This window comes from Amphiura filiformis, chromosome 17 (genome assembly GCF_039555335.1).
Source record: "Amphiura filiformis chromosome 17, Afil_fr2py, whole genome shotgun sequence".
NCBI lineage: Eukaryota > Metazoa > Echinodermata > Ophiuroidea > Amphilepidida > Amphiuridae > Amphiura > Amphiura filiformis.
This window is the reverse complement of record NC_092644.1, coordinates 18,845,857-18,870,802: the sequence shown is the minus strand read 5'-3', so window position 1 is coordinate 18,870,802 and position 24,946 is coordinate 18,845,857. Positions and strand designations below refer to the sequence as shown.

The following is a 24,946-nucleotide window of genomic DNA, read 5'->3' as shown; positions in this document are numbered from 1 at the left end:
TGTGGTCATCAGAATAATGCCAAAATGACTATAGCATTGGGTACATATATGGTTATAATCAGATATGGCTTGAACATGGGGGTCTGCTTTGGGGTCAAAGGGGTAAAATTTTGAAATTTGCCCAATTCAAATGAAAATTAGTATATGTAATCACGGTATGATTCAAAATATGATGGAGGTCATTTCAAGGTCACCAGAGGTCAACCAAAGGTCAAAATGGGTCAAATTCCAAAATGTGTCCAATTTAAATCTAAAATAGAATATGTAATATTGATATGATTTAAAACAAAATGGAGGTCATCAGAGGTCAACAAAGGTCAAATTATTTTATTAGGTAGATTGTCTCAAACGTAATGCCAACATTTTTTTGTGTTCCAAATCTTTTCAAGGTCATAAGAGGTCACTTCAAAGTCACGGCTGGACTTCGCAGCCTTCTGAGGATGCAATATATCTAGTTAGTCCAGCCGAGCGGCGGCTGGACTCCTGTTTTTCAGCGGTTTCTTCTTCTTCTTAGTCCAGCCGAGCAACGGCTGGACTCTTGCACCCCAGCGGTTTCTGCTTCTTTCTTTCTTTCTTTCTTTCTGTCAACATTTGACATAATTGGCTCTAGCTCCTAATTATTTGACCGATTCTAACCAAACTTGGGCAAAGGCTCCACTACCCCAGCTTTTACATTTGACATGACCCATTTGGGGTCAAATGTCACGCATGAGTAATTTTGGCTAGAAATGCGAATGTTACCAAAAATGCTTCTTCTTTTACAGATTACATCCCAGCAAACACAAAAACGTTTTTAAAACGTTTTAAATAAGTTATATTTTGGCTTTTGGTTTAGGTAAAAACGTTTTAATAACATTAAAATGTCGGGTTATATAAAGGTCATGATAACGTTTTAAAACGTTTTGTATGAAAACACACTACAACAATATTTTTAAATGTTTTCAAAACATGTTATTGTAAACTATTTTTGCAAACATTTTTGCCAAATATTGTGTCAATACTTAAATAACATTATGTAAAAATATTTGAACCCAGCAAACACAGAAATGTTCTTAAAATGTTATTTACAAAACCTTTTAATAACATTTAAATGTCGGATTATATAAAGGTCATGAAAACGTTTTTAAAACGTTATTGAAAATATTTTGGGCAAATATTTTTCGCAAAATATTTTTTCAACCCCAAAATAACATTCTGTTTAGAATGTTTTGTATCAAGTTTTCAAGAATGTTTTTAGAATGTTATTAAAACGTTTTTATACCCTTTATATAACCCGACATTTAAACGTTTTCTGACAACCTTTTATAACCTTTTGCGAATGATGTCGAAAACGTTTTGTGTTTGCTGGGATGGTAGCGCAATGAAACTTGGTCATCGGCATCGACTATAGTTGGAGTCTATGGGGTAAACACAGATTTGGGGTCAAAGGTCATTAAGAGGATTTTTTCTGCACATAACCAAATACTTTCAAAATGCTTCCTTTCCTACAGATTACATAGTACAGAGATGAGATTGACACATATGCACTGACATTAGCTGGTGTCTATAGGGTAAACACTTTTCCAAGGTCACCAAAGGTCAACCAAAGGTCAAAATGGGCCAAATTCCAAAATTCGTCCAATTTAAATCTAAGTTAGAATATATAGTATTGATATGATTTAAAACAAAATGGAGGTCATTTCAAGGTCAACAAAGGTCAAATTATTTTATTAGGTAGATTGTTATCAAACGTAATGCCAACATTTTTTATGAAAAGGCAATTGTGTTCCAAATCTTTTCAAGGTCATAGAAGGTCACTTCAAGGTCACGGCTGAACTTCGCAGCCTTCTGAGGATGCAATATATCTAGTTCTTCTTCTTCTTTCTTTCTGTCAACATTTGAGATAATTGGCTCTAGCTCCCTAATTATTTGACTGATTTTAACCAAACTTGGGCAACAGCTCCACTGCCCCAGCTTTTACATTTGACATGACCCATTTGGGGTCAATTGTCACGCATGAGTAATTTTGGCTAAAACCGTGATTTTTACCAAAAATGCTTCTTCTTTTACAGATTACATGGTAGCGCAATGAGACTTAGTCATCGGCATCAACTTTAGTTGGGGTCTATGGGGTAAACACAGATTTGGGGTCAAAGGTCATTAAGGGGATTTTTTCTGCACATTTCCAAATACTTTCACAATGCTTCCTTTCCTACAGATTACATAGTAAAGATATGAGATTGACACATATGCACTGACATTAGCTGGTGTCTATAAGGTAAAAACGGATTTTGAGTTCAAGGTCATGAAGGGGTAAAATAGGGTTGATTACTGAAAATCACCTTAAACTTTTTCCTGCATATTAAGTGCTGTGATCATCAGAATAGTGCCAAAATGCCTATAGCATTGGGTGCATATAGGGTTATAATCAGATTTGGCTTGAACATGGGGAGGGGTCTGTTTTGGGGTCAAAAGGGGTAAAATTTTAAAATTTGCCCAATTCAAATGAAAATTAGTATATGTAATCACGGTAGGATTCAAAATATGATAGAGGTCATTTCAAGGTCACCAGAGGTCAACCAAAGGTCAAAATGGGTCAAATTCCAAAATTCGTCCAATTTAAATCTACATTAGAATATGTAATATTGATATGATTTAAAACAAAATGGAGGTCATTTCAAGGTCATCAGAGGTCAACAAAGGTCAAATTATTTTATTAGGTAGATTGTTATCAAACGTAATGCCAACATTTTTTACGAAAAGGCAATTGTGTTCCAATATTATTTCCTCTATCGTTTGATGTACAATGGTACAGGTCGGGGGGGAGACAAAATAGTTTTGTACTTAATATGAGGGTGGGGGTCATAGACAGTTGTAGGTCCATTAACTTGTGAGACCGGGGGTCAACAAAGTTTTGGGTTCACGAAGAGGGATAGGGGTTGAAAATTTGTAACACGAAAAAATATATTGTCCCCCACCAAAGTATTTCTGAACACTCCCTAAACTTAGTTGACTTTTCAGCAAATGTTATTTTTCAGCGAGTTTTGCTTTTGTTCCGTGTTAAATTATGGCAAACGGAAACAATCAAAATATGATGTAGCTAGGAAACAAATACTATAATCGCTCCTGGGTGTCACCCATGCATACTTTTTAATGTAGGCCTACCGGTATAGGGGCCTATTGCCAATCACAAAATTTGAAATTGTTAAGGCCGGTTCAAAGTGAATATTCGAAGGCGAATATTCGGCTTCGAATACGTTTTGGGCGTCAAAATATATGCGGCTTCGAATATAAAACTATGAACCGGAGAAAGATATATATCTACAATTCACAGCGTTGCCCGACTGTTAACAAGTATTGCCCGTTGACCAAGGTAAGCAAAATTTAGAGAATTTCTTTAACGAAGTTAATAAAATCATAATAGGTAAATGGTCTGTATAAATGGGTCTAAATAGGAGCAGTGGCGTAACCAGTGGGGGCCGGGGTGCAAGCTTCCCCCGGACACAAAAACCTGGAAGAAGAGTCAAAAATTGGGAAGGGGGAAAGAGAGAAGAAAACAGAGGGAAGAGAAAGGGAAAGAAGAAAAGAAAAAGAGGGAAGAAAAGGGGAAGGGAGAAGAGAAAAGGGGAAGGGACTCAAGGGAGAAGAGAAAAGGGAAAGAAAGAGAGAAGAAGATCTATAGGCCTACTACTTTCATTGTGAAATTTGTACTCTGAAACACTGATATTTTCTAATATGCCAAAAACGAGGAGCTTCATGGCGCTCAGCCCCCTTGACCCCCGCCTGGGCTTTGCCCCTGGACCCCTGGACCCCACCGACTCCACCAGTGGCATAGCCAGGATTTTGTAACCGAGGGGGCACAACTTGTAAATGTACCGACGGAAATATTTTAATAAAGTTGTGATTTGTTGACCCCAAAATTTTTGCATGGTTTGAAAAAGTGAAGAGCAAAAAAAAAAAAAAAAAGATAATAGGCGTTTAATCATACTGCAGTTACTGTCCGTTTTCCTATACACAATACACAGTGCTCTAAAAATGATGTACGTTGGAAGAATGGGCACTTGCCTAGTTAACATCACTGTGTGAAAAATAACCAGCCAATATTTTAGCTATTCTCCAAACTTCTAGCAAATATATTTCTCTAACATGACCTAAAATTACAGCTAGGTTAGATGTTCAGAAATAGTCGCACTTTTGTAAAATATGATTGAGGGCAAGGCATAGCTAGCCAACTCCCCGTGTTAATTGAATGGAGATTTGACCGAAAATATTGGTATCGGACCGCTCACTTCTGAAGGATGCCACAAAAAACGGTACAAGCTACATTTTAACTATTCTAAATAGGTTCTAGAAAATATAGTTTTGTAACATGTCCTAAATTTTTAGCTAATTTAGATGTTTGGAGAGGGTCGCACTTTTGTGTTTTAGGAAGGATATGTAAACGACAGATAACACCAAAAATATGAAGAAATTATTACCAAACCGTGTTAAGGCAACAATCATTATGTTGCTCATTTTGAAGAATGCTGGTTAACAAAAAGCAGGTCTTTGTCTCATTTCGTGAACAAAGCTACACATACCATTGTTTCCTTTCGTTTCCTTTATAATCGGTTACCCAACTGAAACTATAATATCAGCTTTATTGCGATGTCGCACATTGAAAACAGACACTTGTGCACAACCAGAGAAGATCTGATTTAATCAGTTGAGCTGCTTCAATGAGTGTTATCTTGGTTTAATAGCTTTTAATGGGGTTTAAGTCCTGCAAAGGTCGAGATGAATTCTACTGTAGACATGACTGCATCATGTTCACAATTTTTCATCATTTTCTTTACAATTCTCCCCTTTTTCCTGTCACCCTGGGTGAAAATTAATTTTTTCAACAACACCTTCCGTCTACCGACGGCCTTACATGTAGGGGGCACCGGCACCCCTGCCCCCCCACTGGCTACGCCACTGAACTCCACCCGTTTAACGCTTCGTGGCAAGCGAGCTTTATACTAAAACTTTTGATCAGAAATTGCGAATGTTTTCAATCTTGCCCCCCGGAAGGTCAGGGGTCTGGTTACGCCCCTGACCTGAATAGGAGTCAAAAAGATTTGCTTTTCGGGGCATTTACGACTGCCTGTAACAGGCGCGGAGGTTGACCCATACCTTCTTGTAGGTTTCAACTGCAACGCAAATCAAGAAATGAATGAGTCAATAGATAAATAAATAAATAAATAAATAAATAAATAAATAAATAATAAATAAGTCAATATATACATAAATAATTAAATAAATATATAAATAAATAAATAAATAAATAAATAAATAAATAAATAAATAATAAATACATAAATACATAAATACATAAATACATAAATACATAAATAAATAAATAAATAAATAAATAAATAAATAAATAAATATATAAATATATAAATATCATAAGATATGATTGGAGCGACGACAAATATGACAGCCCTCACAAGTGTTATATATGAGACCACCCACGGTGACCCACCAAATATATAACTGTCGAGTTCAACAAAATTCAACTCCCACAAATATATTTCCGGTGAATATTTTTTTCATTGGCTGATATCCACTTGAGATCGGTATCATCAAAGTAGTATTGCTCTCATTTCATGATTCATTGAGCAATCAATTTTGGCATTTGACCGAAATACGCGTCAAAAGATAAAAAGTCTCGTTCCGAACTTGTGTAGGCCTACATTGCTAGGGCTTAAGTGTGTTTTAATGCCTGATTCACAAATTATAGAAATAAACAAGAATTTATTTTAAAAGAACACGCAATGATAGGGTACCAACGCTCGTGGTTTTGGTTGTTCTGCATAGTTTATGAAGATATTCATTGCAAAGTGCTATATATTCATTCCTACATTCTACTTATTTTACCCTCTTAATTATTAATTATAATTATGAATTTGACTGATAACAACGCATTACATCTCTATTCCGGCCAAAATAACATCGTTTATAGGTGCCAAAAAACGTCAAGAATTCCGCTAGTGCGGAAAAGATGACAAAAATGGTTGAACCTCCATGGCAAACGCATTTTTATATCAATAACCAATGATTTACCACCCACAGACCCTCCCACATCCTCTACCAGGGGCAGATGCATATGGGGACATAGAACTGGGGCCAAACATTATTTATGTAAAACCAGGGTGGAGGCATAAATCTGAATTTGGAGTTAGACTTTTTTTCTGCATCAGTCGATTTAAATAGAGCTACGTTAATATGGAAACATTCACTTGTACATTTAGGTTATGTTTGTAAGCCTAAATATCATATTGTGGGATAGGCTTTTACGACGGGAATTCATAACAAATAGTGGGTTTTTTGCGGGTTCGCCGTCGGACAAGTTTAGAACTGTCAAGCTTTCGTCAGGAGTAGCTCTGACTTCTTCAGGACAAAGTACCTAAGATTGAGACATGTAGACCGCCCCTTGTCTACTGATGACTCTGAAAAGAGTCGTTCACTGAAGACTGCCCCTTGTCAACAGAGAACAAGCAGATCTCGCCTATCTGCTAATATAAAGGGTTTAGGTGGCTCTGAAAAGAGCCGTTTGCTGAAGACTGTCCTTGTCTACAGAAACAAGCAGATCTCGCCTATCTGCTGATTTGGTAAGTTTTGGTGGCTCTGAAAAGAGCCGTTTGCTGAAGACTGCCCCTTGTCGACAGAAACAAGCAGATCTCGCCTATCTGCTGATTTTGTAAGTTTTGGTGGCTCTGAAAAGAGCCGTTTGCTGAAGACTGCCCCTTGTCAACAGAAACAAGCAGACCTCGCCTATCTCGAAAGAGTGGCGAATTATAGCTTAAATAAAAGTGGAAAGCCTATACATAAATTTGAGTCACCAAAAAAGTCGCATTTTTGTAATTATTGAGAAAATAGGTCCGCGAATTAAAAAATGGCAGAATCGGGTTTGCAGTCTTGAGAGCATGTCAAAAACAGTGAGGGCGCTGTTCACGGCCTCGTAGCGGGAAAACGAGGTGGAAGGACCCCTATACATTGAAACATATGTTAAACTTTCAATTGATCGTCGGCTTTTCCTCCCAGCTACATACACTTTAGAAAATATCATTAGAATTATAATATTTACTTCGAGGACTGTTATATATCAATATGTGAAAAATATCAACTTTTAATAATTTGTCATAAAATTTGTATTATATCGTGAATTTCAAAAAATGAAAATTATTTGATATCAGAAAGACATTCTTCGTATTCATAAAGTAATTCGATATGTCTGATGTGCTCTCATGTCCCACAAAAATACTGTCGAAACGCTCAAAACGCTCATTCCAGATTCCTTAATTTTCATTGGGGATTTTTGAAATCATCGTTCGTCGAACGATATTCAGGTGACCTCGAGCCTTTCATATAAATCAATAGTATCTCGTTATCAGTTGCGCGATATTTAATCCGATTCAACTCGGCGTGTCATCATATTTTATTCGTTGCCGTATATATTTTGACGTCACAAAAAGTATTCGAAGCCGAATATTCGCCTTCGAATATTCACTATGAACCGACCCTTATTCTTTAATGTAGGCTACTCCCTAATACGTTTATACGTACGCTGGCGAAGTGACATACTTAAATCGGATTAACTACCATAACAATAGATGAATACAATTTTGACTATAATCGCCCGCACTCACGTTCATGCGGTAGGACCTACCGATGCATTGAACCATAAATGTCAAAGAAATGCTAATCACTTGCACCTGTAAGAGTAGTCTCTTTGAAAAGAGCGGTATGAACGGCATTGTATCAACCTATTATATGATTGAAGACAGGTGTACAGACGGCTTGACGTGAGCCTATGATTTTTTTTCTGGGGTCTTGTGGTGTACGCTGGTTATCATCGTTGCACAGACAGCATACCTTGAGAGGACACTTGGCTCATTTGCATGGCAGTCGGACTCTCCATTGTATTTGTTCATTTGTGTATGGAGAGCAATGGCGACCCTTCATTGTATTTGTTCATTTGTGTATGGAGAGCCATTCTTGGAGCCCATGGGACTCAGGCTAGGTCCTCAGGTAGAGTCAGACGCTGTATATACTAGAAACGCATATTCTTAATTCCGCGTTTATTCAATGTTAGCATTAAATTTGTATTGCCCGGCAGCGCGCGCAATGGAAAAACCTGAAAAGAAATGAAAATTAAAAAAAGTCGGGTTCCACCTGAGTACATATTAAATGGGTGTAGAAATTGTTCTGAAAATATTAATTAATTTAGACAAACATACGGGATATAATGAACCTTTGACATGACGCCATGATGACATGATTTTATTAGTCGTTTTATATCACCTATACCGTGTGTCATAATACCAATATTAGAGAGATTGCGAAATTTACGTGAAACGTGACACGGGAACGCCAACGGCAAGCTACATTAGTCGAAAATCGGTTATTATGCCCTCTAGAGGGTGAAATCTATTGTGAATTGGTCAATCGTGGAATTACCGTAAGGCGATTACGTTGCGGTTGGTAGCAAAAAATGACGTTCCAAAATGACAAAAAAACGCATTATAAAATGCAGAAAAATGTTATGTTTATCTTGTTATGAAGCGAATCAAAGTATCCTAATAGAACAAGTAGAGTCCGACATGTAATAAAATCCATTTTGGGGTTAAAATTTGATCTCGTATAGACAAGAAGAAGTGAACAAATTTCGATTTCTTTCGACGCGAATTCGAACGGGAAGATTGCCTATTCATTTGTGTGTGGAAAATGCCGTCCAAAAATCAGCTTGCGAAGAGGCGTTTTAGGCAAGATTGTGTCGTGTTACGGCATAAATGCGGTATAATTGTCTGTTTGGGACGGGGAACAGAAGTTCGTGCAACGCTATTTTTCGCCTTGCTTTTTCGTTGTGCATTAAACAGCTGTCAAAGTGTTTTGGTTATGGATACTATTCAGCAAACTCAAAATGTTTTTAAAACATGATAATGCATGTGTTTTTGGTTTTAGTTAAAACATTTTGATAACATATCGATGTATGTTTATATAAAACTCATGAAAACTCGTGTAATACTGAAAAAATAATACAACAACATTTTAAGCCAAAATTCGAAATGGTATTGTAAAATATCATTTGGCAAACATATTTAAGTGTCTATTGTGTTAGAACGTTTATCAGCAAGTTTTGAACAAAAGGTTTTTTGAATGTTATTAAAACCTTTAATGCCCTTAACCCTCACATAACCTTTAACCCGACATTTAACGTTTTCTGTAATATATTTGTGTTTGCTGGGTAGTAATCGAACTAGGCATATCAGATTATCTATTTTCATTTTGCTTTAGAAAGTAAACAGGGTATTATTTATATGATAATGGAGTTTATTCGAATAATATACACCAAGACTTCCTAGGCATTCAACACCAAACTCTGTTTAGATTATTTAGACAAAGAGCATACACGTGTGACATAGGCCTATACTCATTTTCCAATAGCCCGCAAAACTCAAATATTGCTAATCTGGACTGAATGCTTAGAACATTATAGATACAGCCAGTCGTATTTGCATATCAATACCGAGGAAAGTAGTTCGATGAAAGAAGATAATCTTCTCTGGTTCGATGCACCCAAGGTGAATCAATGGGTGCTTCCTATTACCTTTAGATTATTTGTCTCAGCATAGCGCCATCATGATTGCAATTGCGTTTACACGTAGTCTTGGTTCAGACTCTATGCGGCTATCACGAACATACTAGGAACGACGAGCGTTAGGACCGACACAAACTGGCTGTGTAGGAGGCTAGTTTGGATGTGAACGGGACTATGACGTTCTACCGCAAAATGCAGAAATCCGTAACCCGTATGGCGTTTGCAGTAAACGTCTCTCCGCAATCTCTCTATTTAGTCCAGCCGAGCAACGGCTGGACTCTTCCATCCCAGCGGTTTCTGCTTCTTTCTTTCTTTCTGTCAACATTTGACATAATTGGCTCTAGCTCCCTAATTATTTGACCGATTCTAACCAAACTTGGGCAAAGGCTCCACTACCCCAGCCTTTACATTTGACATGACCCATTTGGGGTCAAATGTCACGCATGAGTAATTTTGGCTAAAAATGCGAATTTTACCAAAAATGCTTCTTCTTTTACAGATTACATGGTAGCGCAATGAAACTTGGTCATAGTTGGAGTCTATGGGGTAAACACAGATTTGGGGTCAAAGGTCATTAAGGGATTTTTCTGCACATAACCAAATACTTTCAAAATGCTTCCTTTCCTACAGATTACATAGTACAGAGATGAGATTGACACATATGCACTGACATTAGCTGGTGTCTATAGGGTAAACACGGATTTTGAGTTCAAGGTCATAAAGGGGTAAAATAGGGTTGATTACTGAAAATCACCTTAAAGTTCACTTTTTCCTGCATATTAAGTGCTGTGATCATCAGAATAATGCCAAAATGACTATAGCATTGGGTGCATGTAGGGTTATAATCAGATTTGGCTTGAACATGGGGAGGGGTCTGTTTTGGGGTCAAAAGGGGTAAAATTTTGAAATTTGCCCAATTCAAATGAAAATTAGTATATGTAATCACAGTAGGATTCAAAATATGATGGAGGTCATTTCAAGGTCACCAGAGGTCAACCAAAGGTCAAAATGGGTCAAATTCCAAAATTCGTCCAATTTAAATCTAAATTAGAATATGTAGTATTGATATGATTTAAAACAAAATGGAGGTCATTTCAAGGTCATCAGAGGTCAACAAAGGTCAAATTATTTTATTAGGTAGATTGTTATCAAACGTAATGCCAACATTTTTTATGAAAAGGCAATTGTGTTCCAAATCTTTTGAAGGTCATAGAAGGTCACTTCAAGGTCACGGCTAGACTTCGCAGCCTTCTGAGGATGCAATATATCTAGTTTGTAATTTTATATAAGAACTAATATTTTGCATCATAAATGCGCAGTCCATATGTACAAACGAATACTAATCTTCAAGATATTAAGCTTTAGAAGACTTCAAAATAACATGTCACTAAGCAGGTCATAGGTGCTGGCCTTGTCCTATTGTACTTGTTCATTTGTGTATGGAGAGCTCACTGACCTGTATAGAGGTCAATGGGAGCTAGAGCTTCTTTACGGGGCACTATCGGCTTCAGGGCGTAGTTCATTGAACTCAACGGGCTGTTATTTGAAGTGCTTTTATGTTATTGCAAAACGGATCGTGGCGAAAGCTAATAAATAATTCATACCAGGGTTTAATTGATCTGGGATGCGGACATTTCATTATTCGCAAACCACCGGGATTCGATATAGGTTTGCGTTGTAAAATGAAAATGTGAATAAGAGTGTCATCCCCCTGATCGTTGTTGAAGTGCCTATAATAGTTCAATGTAAGAAAATGAGCCAATAGACGTGATGAATAAAGATCGGATTTTTGGATTATTAGTGGCGGTATACAATTAAATGTCAAAATTACGGTGCTATATTCTACTTTTCAACAATAATTCCGAACTGGCAGGCTACGACAATAAGTGTATTAGTGCAGATTGATATTTTTCGGGATACTTTTCCACAGGGAGGAAGCACATGGCAAATACTATTGCCGCGGGCGCCATTTTGGAAGGTCACGCGCGTTATCACGTGAAGTGTCAAATGATTTTTGACTTCAAGTACTCACTGTATTTCATATCTTATGCTTGTCGTATATTTCCTTTGTATTATCGATAGTTAGTCTTAATTTCGACATTACTCTAACAACAAGACATTCCCTTATCAAATTAAAAGACTTTCTTGCAGAAACAAATCACTGTGGCCTGATGGGATCATAGTAGTTGACCCACTTCCGCCCGTTCTAACCTTGCTTGGGGGCGCTTTTTACTATCTTCAACAGGTTCGATTCGCTAAACTTACGACACCATTATGTGGTGACCTCAATCACATGGGCTGAGTAAGAGTTGATGTGAATTATTCATAACCGATCGATACCTTGCCTCACTTTGTTGAGAGCAAGCCAACAAAATTTGCCATAGGTTTGCGTGGCTAAACAAAAGCCGTGAATTTAGTGTCACCCCCCTGGCAAGTATCCGGATAATCTCTAACCGGGTAGAAATTGTACCGCAATGTACCGCACATCTGCTCCCACTATAAACACGCTCATTGAGCGTGTTTATAGTGAATATACCGCATATTGAGTATACCGTATACGATAATCCATGTATATATACCGATACCCTTGCTGTTTATAGTGAGACACAGTTACCGCACAAATTATATACCAACTAATATTATCGTACATTTGCAATGACCCCGAGGTCACACGGGGAATGTGTAAATATTGTGGCGCGAGCTATAAAGAGCCCATTCAACAATATGATCATGGCGGTGAACATGTAGCTTCTGTTTTGATAACTCTTGGGGTGAGAATCGTTCCGAATGTCCTGCGCGCATCCTACGCATCATGAAGAAGCTCCCACTTCCGGTAATACCGCACACAATTTATACTGGTGTGTTTATAGTGGGAATATCTCGCCACAATATCCTTCGGTTTAGAAGGATATCGATGTACCGTACATGCATATACTGCTAGTGTTTATAGTGGGCAAGTATCAGAGAGCGTGTTTATAGTGAATATACCGCATATTGAGTATACCGTATACAATAATCCTTGTATATATACCGATACCCTTGCTGTTTATAGTGAGACACAGTTACCGCACAGATTATATACCAACTAACATTGTCGTACATTTGCAATGACCCCGAGGTCACACGGGGAATGTGTAAATATTGTGGCGCGAGCTATAAAGAGCCCATTCAACAATATGATCATGGCGGTGAACATGTAGCTTCTGTTTTGATAACTCTTGGGGTGAGAATCGTTCTGAATGTCCTGCGCGCATCCTACGCATCATGAAGAAGCTCCCACTTCCGGTAATACCGCACACAATTTATACTGGTGTGTTTATAGTGGGAATATCTCGCCACAATATCCTTCGGTTTAGAAGGATATCGATGTACCGTATATACATATACTGATAGTGTTTATAGTGGGCAAGTATCCGGATAATCTCTAACCGGGTAGAAATTGTACCGCAATGTACCGCACATCTGCTCCCACTATAAACACGCTCAGAGAGTAGTTATTCTTGAGAGGGCACTCACCTCATTTGCATGGCAAAATTACCCGTCTCCTCTGCAGCCAATTTGGTTTCGCTCCATCGAAATCAAGCTGGTCACGGAGGAGACTACTTTCCTTTGTGTTTGTTCATTTGTGTATGGAGAGCCCTTCTTGGAGTCCGTTTGGACTCAGGCTACGCTCTCAGCTAGAGTCCGACGCTGCATTGTACTAGAAACACCTTCTCTGTGAACTCGCTAGAGCAAGGAAAATAAAAACTGGTTTCATTACTATCTGTTTTTGAGCTTTTTTGCAGGTCTGCGACCATGGTGTTACCACAACTGTCTTTGCGTCATTAACATGTGCTGGAGTCTAGCACAGGTCAACCAAAGTCCCGGATATTAATAAGACAATAATGATTGACACACACACCAGGAAGTTTCTCATCCAAAAGAATGAGAAAATTTAAATTCTCACCATTTTGGCCGTTTCTCATCAAAATGTCCGTTTTCTCATCCAAAACTTCCTTTAGTGTATTAAGTTAGCTTAGGCCTATTGATCCTAAATTTGCTGGTAGGGTAAAACTCGTTTTAGGGGGTGTTTAAAAAGTTGGCCACACATGCGTATAGGCCTACATTATCATACTTGAGTGCCCCTCCCCGGTGAAATTTGAGACTCATTTGGTCACCGTCCTAAGCGTCCTTGCCCACACGAGTCGCCCAGGAGTAGGCCCTACCCGGCATTATTAATTATTAGTGGTTAGCCTCCCTAAATACAGTCGCGTATCGTGTTGTCAATTATCGTTACTTGTGTCCATGGATATGACCCCATGTATAAGTAGGCCCCTAGTCTTCATAGAATTCACACAGTCTATGCCATGTCATTTACGGATACAAAGAGGATAATAATGTTGAGGGCGCCCACAAAATCTTACACCGTCTTACACAATGTTCCAAGGCAAAGTTCAGTTTAATATTTACTCATCGTAAAAATACAGACGTTTTATTATGTGATGATGTTGTCTGGATGGGTGGACAGTTGTCACACTGTGGAAAAACAACAACCGGGAATCCGCATTCATTTACAAATAGCATTAAATTAGTATCACATAGTGGCCTCCGTGCAGTGGAAAACCTTAATTCTTTCATCAAAAGAAATGAAAATGACAAAAAACCGGATCCACCTGTACGCCTATAAAATGGGCACAGAAATTTGTCTCAAATATGAATGAATTTTAAGAAACATACGGGATATGATGAACCAATGACCTGATGCCATGATAGTAGAATCTATTAGTCGTTTTATATACAATGTATATACCGTGTTGTCATAATACCAATATTTGACATAATATATAACGAGTAATATTTAGTATTGTAAATATGCAGTTCATATGCACAAACGAACACTGATCTTTATGATATTCAGGTTGTTGTACATCTCATATAACATGTCATATAGGAGGTCATATGTGTTGACCTTCTCCTATTGTATTTGTTCATCTGTGTATGGAGAGGATTAGCGCCATTAAAACTCCATCAGTATTTGGGCGTAGTTCAGTGAACTCACCAGATTGCTATTCCAAGTACTTTGATAAATACAGATAATATGTATCAATGGGTCGAGGCGATTGCATTGAAAAACTAATAAATTATTCATAACAGTTACGTAATCAATCGATAGTGCGGACACTTTTCATTTACAAACCACCAAAATTCGTAATCTTTTAGCGTTGGAAAAGAAACCACGTGAATAGAGTGTCATCCCCCTGCAAGTATCCGGATAATCTCTAACCGGGTAGAAATTGTACCGCAATGTACCGCACATCTGCTCCCACTATAAACACGCTCATAGAGCGTGTTTATAGTGAATATACATTTTGAGTATACCGTACATGATAATCCTTGTATATGTACCGATACTCTTGCTGTTTATAGTGGGACACAGTTACCGCACAAATTATATACCAACTAACATTATCGTACATTTGCAATGACCCCGAGGTCACACGGGGAATGTGTAAATGTTGTGGCGAGAGCTATAAACGCCCCATTCAACAATATGATCATAGCGGTGAACATGTAGCTTTTGTTTTGATAACTATTGGGTGTGAGAAGCTGTGAGAATTGTTCCAAATGCCCTGCGCGCATCCTACGCATCATGAAGAAGCTCCTACTTCCAGTAATACCGCACACAATTTATACTGGTGTGTTTATAGTGGGAATATCTCGCCACAATATCCTTCGGTTGAGAAGGATATCGATGTACCGTACATACATATACTGCTAGTGTTTATAGTGGCAAGTATCCGGATAATCTCTAACCGGGTAGAAATTGTACCGCAATGTACCGCACATCTGCTCCCACTATAAACACGCTCATAGACCCGCAATGTTAAAGGACATCAAGAATAGAGGTTATCCACTTTAATCATGCGTGACTTCTAACAAAAGGCGCTGGTTCCCGTAGTATTCCTCATTCAAACTAATTCAATGCACGACCTCGGAGTTACCTGCATGACTTTGGCGGGCTATACGCTGGCGAAGTTACGTAATTAATCGGATTAATTGCCATAGCAATAGGTGAAAACAATTTTGAACATATCGCGCTGCACTACAAACAGATTACACTCATCAGCTGTGTATGTCTACAATCATAGATTGAATACAATACTGGTCTTTTCAAATATACTAATCTTACAGGTGCAAGTTATCAGCAAGATATGGTTCAATGCAGAGGTACCGAGTGAACGTATTAGTGCAGCGCGGTATATTCAAAAATTGTTTTCACCTATTGCTATGGTAGTTAATCCGATTATTACGTAACTTCGCCAGCGTATATTGAAATAGTCATGGTTGCACATGCAGGTACTTCTAAACAAGGTATAGGAGTCGCTGGTAGGATATGCAGCTTACAGAACACGGATAATCTCATGACTAAGTGATTGTTGGGCTCACTATCGACGATCACCGAGTAATGTCAGATGACTCCTGGGTGACCTTGGATGACCACAAAATGACTTAAACTTATAACTCTAAATGTTGATTGTACCCACCAAGTTTCATGCCCATATATGAGTTTTTACTAATTTGACCTCATATGACCCGTGGTGACCTTGGATGACCCCAAAATGACCTTCAAAAAATCGGGGTCAGATGACTTAACGAACATAAACATCTTCTTGCCAGGACTACTACACCCACCCACCGAGTTTGAGTCCCGTACGACCTAGTTTCATGCCCATATGGCAGTTTTAGTCATTTGATGACCCCCTGGGAGGGGACCCCGGGGTCGGATGACTTAACGAACATAAAATTCTTCTTGCCAGCAGGCGGCGGATGACATGATTGAGCCGGCAACTTGTGAAACTGCCCGGCCGTATGGCATTTTCCAATATAGTCGGTTCGTTTTGTGGGGTTCATTATCGAACCCCAACGGTTTTAGCTTGTATTTATATCATTTATCAACATAGGCATATTTGTTTGTGATATTTCAAGCGTTAAAATGTCAAAATAAGCCCATTCAATTACACGGTTGACGATGAAAATTTACTGAATTTAGAGAATGCAATGCGGCCACCACCTGTTGCCAGGACAGAACTACACCCACCCACTGAGTTTGAGCCCCGTAGGACCTACGACGGCCTCACTTGTGCAGTCACAGACAAACAGACAAAACCTAAATCTACAGAATATATCCATTACCGTACTCGTCGATACTCGATAGAGCGCAAAATAAATAACTTAGAACATTTTCTTGATGTCCTTACCATGTTTCCATAGTTAGCTATGGATCTATTCTGTAGAACTGGCCGCTTTATTGTGCGATCTATCGAGTATCAACGAGCGTGTTTATAGTGGGAGCAGATGTGCGGTACATTGCGGTACAATTTCTACCCGGTTAGAAATTATCCGGATACTTGCCCACTATAAACACTAGCAGTATATGTATGTACGGTATATCGATATCCTTCTAAATCGAAGGGTATTGTGGCGAGATATTCCCACTATAAACACACCAGTATAAATTGTGTGCGGTATTACCGGAAGTAGAAGCTTTTTCATGATGCGTAGGATGCGCGCAGGACATTCGGAACGATTATCACACCCAAGAGTTATCAAAACAAAAGCTACATGTTCACCGCCATGATCATATTGTTGAATGGGCTGTTTATAGCTCGCGCCACAATATTTACACATTCCCCGTGTGACCTCGGGGTCATTGCAAATGTACGATAATGTTAGTTGGTATATAATTTGTGCGGTAACTGTGTCTCACTATAAACAGCAAGGGTATCGGTATATATACAAGGATTATCGTGTAGGGTATACTCAAAATGCGGTATATTCACTATAAACACGCTCAATGAGTAATGTAATTTTTGCCAATATTTTGCTCAAATCAATGCATAAATGTTCATGGTACTGTAAAAAGATATTGCGCGGTAAGTGGTTCTTTGTAGCCATGCGAGGCGAAGTAGTTGGATATCCATATTTCGCGGTTAATAGTGCTGCAGAATGGTGAAACCATCTTTAAAGTTTTGTGAAAAGTGTGAAATTTGGCTCAGATCTAGTATTCAGTATGGTGAACAATTCTAGGGGGAGGGCCAAAAATATTTTTTCCAATATGGCCGCCATTTTCAAAATGGCGCCCAAATTGCCAAAAAAAAAATTAAAATCACCATGAAATTGAGTAAAGTAGCCATTTCTCGTCTGATGTTTGAGATATTTATTGAAAATGTAGTATGTAACACGTTTTCAATTTAATGCACAGATTAACTAATTTAAAATGGCTGTCATTATTCAAAATGGCCGCCATATCGACTAACTTTCACCATGAAATATACATTAAAATCAGATATCAGGAATTTGCACAAGTAGCATGTTAATTTGTATGCCAACACATATGCAGCCCATGCATAAACCACATGCACATACACAACCCCTACACCCACCATACATACCCCATATACCCCACATCACACATCCATATCAAAATGCTAATCTATTATTTATCACTATAAAATGAATTGACTTCAGTTAATATTCCAAAATAGTCAATGAAACTTAAACAGCAACAAATAACACATCATTTAATTAAGATGTCAATATAAAATCATGTCAACAGTAATTTTTATGGCCCTTATGGGTATCCATGATAATTTGAAGAACTGTTGGTGGCGCTATTTTAGGGTACAGGCTGTATTTACAACATACTCAAGCAGATGGCTTGGCAATGTGGAAGAAGTAATTGAATCTGAAGATAACGCTACACAAAATATGGTCTCCTGGGCAACTTTCCATGCCAGTAATACAGATCATGATCCTGGCAACCCTACAGATATCAGCTCACTTCTACCTCTATTTGCTGAAAAGGCAACATCTCCTGATACGCCATGCTATAATTGTCAAGCAGAATGTGGACTTTCTCAATCCTGGTCAGACTCCTGTTATTGCACGTGAACATCCATTGTTTGCTCTTTCCAAGCAGATCCAGTGGAACTGACCAGAAACTCACCGTGAAAACAAGATGGTCATCATGTTTGGAGGCCTTCACATAGAGATGGCTGCATTTAGAGCCATTGGTGATAGATGAAAGTGGATGGACAAGCGCACTAGTAGAATCTGATATAACATCACCAGGAACAGCAGACTCCTTCCTCAAAGCATCGCATTTGTCAAGAACAAGACATGCTCACCAGGTCACAGCTTTAGTATATCATATGAAAAGTATACAGCAAGTTTATCACCAGATGAAATACCAGAAGAATTTGATGTAGCAGACGTATGCAAGAAAGCCCACGATTCCATTACTGGTGGATCACATTGGAATTTGAGTTAGTCATCTTCAGCTTTGTGAGGTCACTTCGGGAAGCCAAATTGAAGCTCTTGATCGGCTTATGCCGTGGTTTTTCGCCCTTGACCACCCGCACTATAGCCGTTGGTTGCCCGAACACCTGCGAGATATGAAGACACTTCAGATTGTCCATCCTTCCGTTGCAGAACAATTTGAAAGTGGCAAATTTGTCATGAAGAAGACCCATTGTTCATTTTCTTCCATAGCTCTGGATCATGCTCGTGAGCAAAATAACAGTATTGTTATAAAGGGTGACGGTGGAGCTATCGGACTCACATAAAACACATCAAAGCTAATGCGGTGGATGGTTGCAGGACCAGAACTTGCCCAAGTCATTGGTGAGTTTGAAGAGTCAGTTGAGAGTATTGTGCTGAAGAAGATCAAGGGACCTGATGTCAAACACCATGAGCAAGTGAAGTCAGTGCAGGTCACATTTGCCAAACAAGTGAAGTCTCTCTGCCATACCATAGAAGAGATGGGTAACCCCTTTGAAGAGCAATCCAATGATCTGTTGGTTCTTGACACCAGGGATATTGATGGAGAGGAAGTAGTCTCCACAGTTCGCAACATCCAAAAGCTAGGAGAGGAACAGTATACCTGCGCTGTAGAAGAGCGCCTTAACAAGAGAACAAAGTCTCTGTTTCACACATTGAAACGTAACAAGTTGCCACTGTTCAGCTGCCCTGCACCTGTAGTGAAGTCGAATGAGAAGCTGCAGATAGCGTCCCCGAAGAAGACATGCACCCTGTTCTCCAGGTTGTACGTGTCTTGTCAAGCTCGTGATGGAAATATTGAGGAGTTTTTCTGTCATCATAATCAGAGTTATCCTCCGTCACTATCACGTTTTGGAGAGCTTCGCTCCCCCTTACCAAACAGGAAGGCTAAGATACCCTTCGATAACTATTCATCTACCATTCGAACTCTAATAATACTGTATTGATAGCGGTCATTACTATTCAAGACACTCGAATAGTAGTACGACCGTTAGTGTAAGTTTTTCTTGAATAGTAAGGACCGCTAACTACCCTTCCTCTTACTATTCATAGCTTTTAACTACCATTCAGACCAAGTGGCTTAGTATTCTCAACAAGAAGGAAATTTTTCTAAGTATATTACCCTTCAACTAACATTCCTTAATGGTCGACCCCAGGGTCAAGGACTGGTGCATGATGGGGCTATATTTCCAACTGCCATTTTGAATTGGTGTGAAATGCAGAGATGATGGGACTCTTGTTTTTGGATGTTTTTAGCTGTATTGCAGGCATTGTTGTACAATATTGGGATGTTGCTTGACAATTAATAATATTTTATGTGAGCCATATAGTAATTGTGTGCAAGTGAAAATGCTACATGCATAATGTAGTATAGTAGGTAAGCTTAAAATATATTTGATGTAAATTTGGTATGTAAGTTTTCATGCTGGCAGTTTCTTGAAATAGGCAATGGTCTAGTGCAAGGAGGATATTATATTGAGGCATGTAAATAATTATTACATACTGTATCTGGTATATGCAGCTAATTTTTTCCCAGTAATAAATTGGGCTACTTGCTGAAGATTTTCATGGAGGAATGTATATACATGCATGTATATATCATACAGGCCTCCATCTGGGAAATTTTTTGAATTGTTTGGAATGATATAAATTGTCAAAAGATTAGAAATTAGAAAGTACAGGGTGCATCAGCGCTGCCAGTCATGCTTGTACGATGCAGAAGGGTACGTGGCATTTGGGGGATGTGCCCCTTCAGTCATACAATCCCTCATGGCATGTATAGATCCTTGTTTTTAGAAACATCTGGTGTACGTTTGTCCTCATTTGGCATTATAAGGAAACCCTGATCAATACACACACACCTGAGTGTTATTCCAAACGTGGACACAGTGCAAACGCTGATGTCTGAAACTGCATTCAATTATCAAACTGAGGACATTTTTACATGTATGAAATGCAATTTTACCTATAGCAACTGAGGACAGTATAAAATGCACGATAGAGGTATCTCGCAAATGCATGATACATATACATGCAATTGTGCTTGTTTGCAGACCTCTGAAACTGAAGATGGTCTCCCATTGCAAATGGTCCACAGTTTAAATGTGAAATGTGCATGTCCTTATGTTTGTCGGTTAACACATATGCCCCACCACTCTGTCTTGTAACGTGTGTCAATTGGGAATTCATGTGCCTAAAACTGTCAAAAGGGGACACATGCAATTCTAGCCTAATCACCAATTATGGACATTTGTGTATCAATTAGGGACATTTGTGTGTGTAAATTGGGGACACTTGTCTGAAACCTACAATCGGGTATATCCTACACCCCCCAGACAACTGGGGACATCTTAATTAACACCATATTTTTATCACTTTTAGCCAAAGGGGAGATATATATCTCTACAACGGGGAACATCCGGTGCTTAAATGCCCCCGTTTCATGAATTTTAGACCAGGAAAATGTCCCCCATTCATCTGTGTTTACTGTTTACAAGCTGTTTGTTTTGCATGAAAACATAAACTGTGACTGAGGACATTCTGGGGAGATTCTTCGGACACCGGGGTCATCAATTACTACCCCCATGCCGGGCTCCCATGGTGCCCCATATTGTAATGCCAGAAGAGGTATACATGTATCAGTAGCATCAGTGATGTCCACAGCTTTTGGAAGTCCTCAGTTGGTGGGAAAAAAAGTTCTTGACCGTCAGTATTCCTCAAGCGCCCCCCTCATGCATACACCCCCCCTCACACACACACACACACACACACACCTCAATCCCCATTCAGGTATCCTATAGCATTTTGCTATACTGGATAATTTATTTTACAAAATAAATTATCCAGTATAGCAAAATGCTATAGGATACCTGAATGGGGATCCTATAGCATACTGGTCCACTAGTGGTCGACCGCTAATACTACTGGTCAGTACTAGTATTCGGCTTACTGGTCGACCATTAGTATAGCATTCGGCTTACTGGTCCACTAGCGGTCGACCATTAGTTAGCGTGGCTCATTTGCATAATTCGCCTCATACGAAGGGTAGTCGAAGGGTAGTCGAATAGGAAGGCTAATTTTTCACTACAGACTATACTACTATATGACCGCTATAATAACTATAGCGGTCACATGGCATTCGACCGCTAGATGACCGCTATTGACGACCGCTTTGTGAAGGCTAGTTGAAGGCTAATGATTTAGGTAAGTACAAAGGCAGATCTTGTTGAATGTTTCAAGGATACATATGCCACCCCACCACAACATGTCTCAGAGGTTGATGCTATTCTCCTTGATGGTGCTGCTGTTAATAACATACTGAAGCCTGCTGCCGCCAAAACTTTCAGCGAGTACTCAGAGCTCATATTCTTGTCCTATATTCGGTCCCAGCTCATGAAAGCCAGTAGAGTCGATATTGCCTGGGACGAATACATTCCAAATACTGAGTCTTAAAGCAACAAGAAGAAAGAAGCATGGAAAGGGAACAAGGAGACGTGTACAACCAAACACCAAGATACCCGGTAACTGGCAGGCTTTCCTAGGAATCGATGAGAATAAGGTTTGCTTTTCTGGCACAAAAGTCTATCACATTTCACACAGAAGGGAAGGTCATCTCTACATTTGGCAAATCGGTTTTGCTGAATTCCCAAGCAGAGAATATCAGTCGCCTATCACCGTGTACACATGAGGAAGCTGATACTAGGCTGCTATTACATGCAGTGGATGCTGCTGCTTCTGGATACCAGCGAGTCGTGGTTCGTACAGAAGACACAGATGTGATAGTCTTGTGCATAGCCTTATTTGCCCAAATGAACTTCACCGAAATGTGGGTATTATTTGGCACCGGTAAACATCGCAGGCTGCCAGGCTCATACCAGCTCATACCATAGCCCAGACATTGGGACCAGAGAAACATATGTTCCTGCTGATGTTCCTGCCTTTACTGGGTGTGATCAGACATCATATTTTCTAAACAGAGGAAGGAAACAGCATGGGAAGCAAGCAAAGTTTTGCAGCACTTAGTAGAGTGCCTCCTACAGAGCAGAAGTTGAAGCAGTATATGGCAACAATTGAACGATTCGTTGTTGTCATGTACGACAGAACAAGCTGCTGTGATAGTGTTGACAATAGTCGTAGAACTTTTCACAGAGAAGAGAAGGTCAATGGAATTAATTCCATCCACCTCAGCAGCACTCTTCCAGCATGCCAAAAGAGCATCATATCAGGCTGGATATGTCTGGGGGCACGCGTTACTGCGAGCTCCAGAATTGCCAGACCCGGTTGATTGGGGATGGACAAAGAAGAATTCATCTGTTTGGCAACCTTTGTGGACAACGCTGCCCGAAGCTTACAAAATACTGCGCCATGCCATGGGGACTGCGAGCACCAATAAATTGATGATCAGGCAACTGTCTGGATTCTGGAACTTATGTTCAATTGGAAGGTATTTGTGATGCCTCATGCCAAAAGGAGAGACTTTGCTGATGATTTTAATTTTTGGTTATTATCCTTTTATCTGTTAGAGCATTTTAAAAGCATTAAAATGACACCCTATTTATTGAAATTGGTCAAGGCAATCAGGTTTTATAACAGAAAATCTGTTGGAAATTCTTATATTTGTTTTACTTTTTTGCTGCTTATTTTCACTAGTTTCTTGAAAAGTGTTCTGCCACAAAGACCCCTTTCGACATACAACATCACATCTATAACATGGACAATAAACAAAGAATCAACAATGAACAATTTAAAAGTAATGACGCATATACTTGCAGAATTAAGCGTAATTTAAGATTGTAAACGTAAAATTAAGTATTGTTTCTCTGAAATGGCGGCCATTTTGAATTTAGCGGCCATTTTGGATTCTTTTTGAGTTGAATAATTAATAACCAATCAGACATGGGCTATTTACCCGTTTTCAGTTACATACATGCAGTAAAATACCACTACAGGTTGTTAACATCTAGTATTTCTATGGTTGTAGCGGCCATTTTGCATTTTGGCGGCCATCTTGGATTCTGAGCCAAAATAATTTTGGCCCTCTATATGTTTAGTATATGATCACCGACATCTGTGCCAATTTTTACACTTTTCACAACAAATTAACAATTTGTTTGTATTGGGCACCATTCTGCAGCACTATAATGGTTCTTTGTATCCCTGCGGGGCAAACTAATTGGATATCCATATTTCGCGATGAGTGGTTTTTTGAAGCTGTGAGGGGCAACTAGTTGGATATCCATATTTCGCGGTTAGCAGTTCTTTGTAGCCCTGCGGGGCAAACTTGTTGGATATCCATATTTCGCGGTTTGTGGTTCTTTGCTAGCCCTGCAAAGTAAACTAGTTGGATATCCATATTTCGCGATGAGTGGTTTTTACAGCTTCGAGGGCAAACTAGTTGGATATCCATATTTCGCGGTTAGCAGTTTTTGTAGCCCTGCGGGGCCTATGTTCGATATCCTCATTTCGCGGTTAGTGGTTTTAAACGACCCGTAACCACCCCAATCAGCTGCATGGGGTAACAGAATTATTAAAAAATAATAGCTGAACCCTATAGTTCAGCCAGGGACTGAAACGACATATTGATGACTATATATAGAGTGTATTCAATAAACCCAAGCGGAACGAGAGCTGCTAAGTAACCGCTATCCGAACCATAAACACATGCATTATCAGACAACGAGTGTTCCATTTCCTCATAGCTTCTCACGTTGTACACACGTCAGTCGAATTTGGCGGTGTTGGTTTGTTAGCCCTCCAAGTTACTTATAACATCGTTCACTTTGTGTTGAACATTTTATGTGGGCCGCACTGTAATAACATAAAGATCATTCTGATCAGTGTGATGATATCATTTCAAGAGGTCACTTCCCGATTAACATGATAAAGCTAAACAGCCTATGTGGAAGAATTTTATGCATGAGCATTGAGCAACCACATCAATGATGTAGTAATGAATACTCTCTATTGTTATCGGATTAATTTTTACGACCTTCGATTACATGGGAGTAGCAACGAGGACACGGT

The 24,946-nt window shown here is 39.1% G+C and overlaps 1 protein-coding gene across 1 annotated transcript in view; it reads right to left on the bottom strand.

Annotated features, from left to right (window-relative positions):
• Positions 1-24,946, bottom strand: part of LOC140137022 (uncharacterized) — a 78,413-nt gene that overhangs the window by 29,019 nt on the left and 24,448 nt on the right. The gene's annotated exons all lie outside the window — the stretch shown is intronic.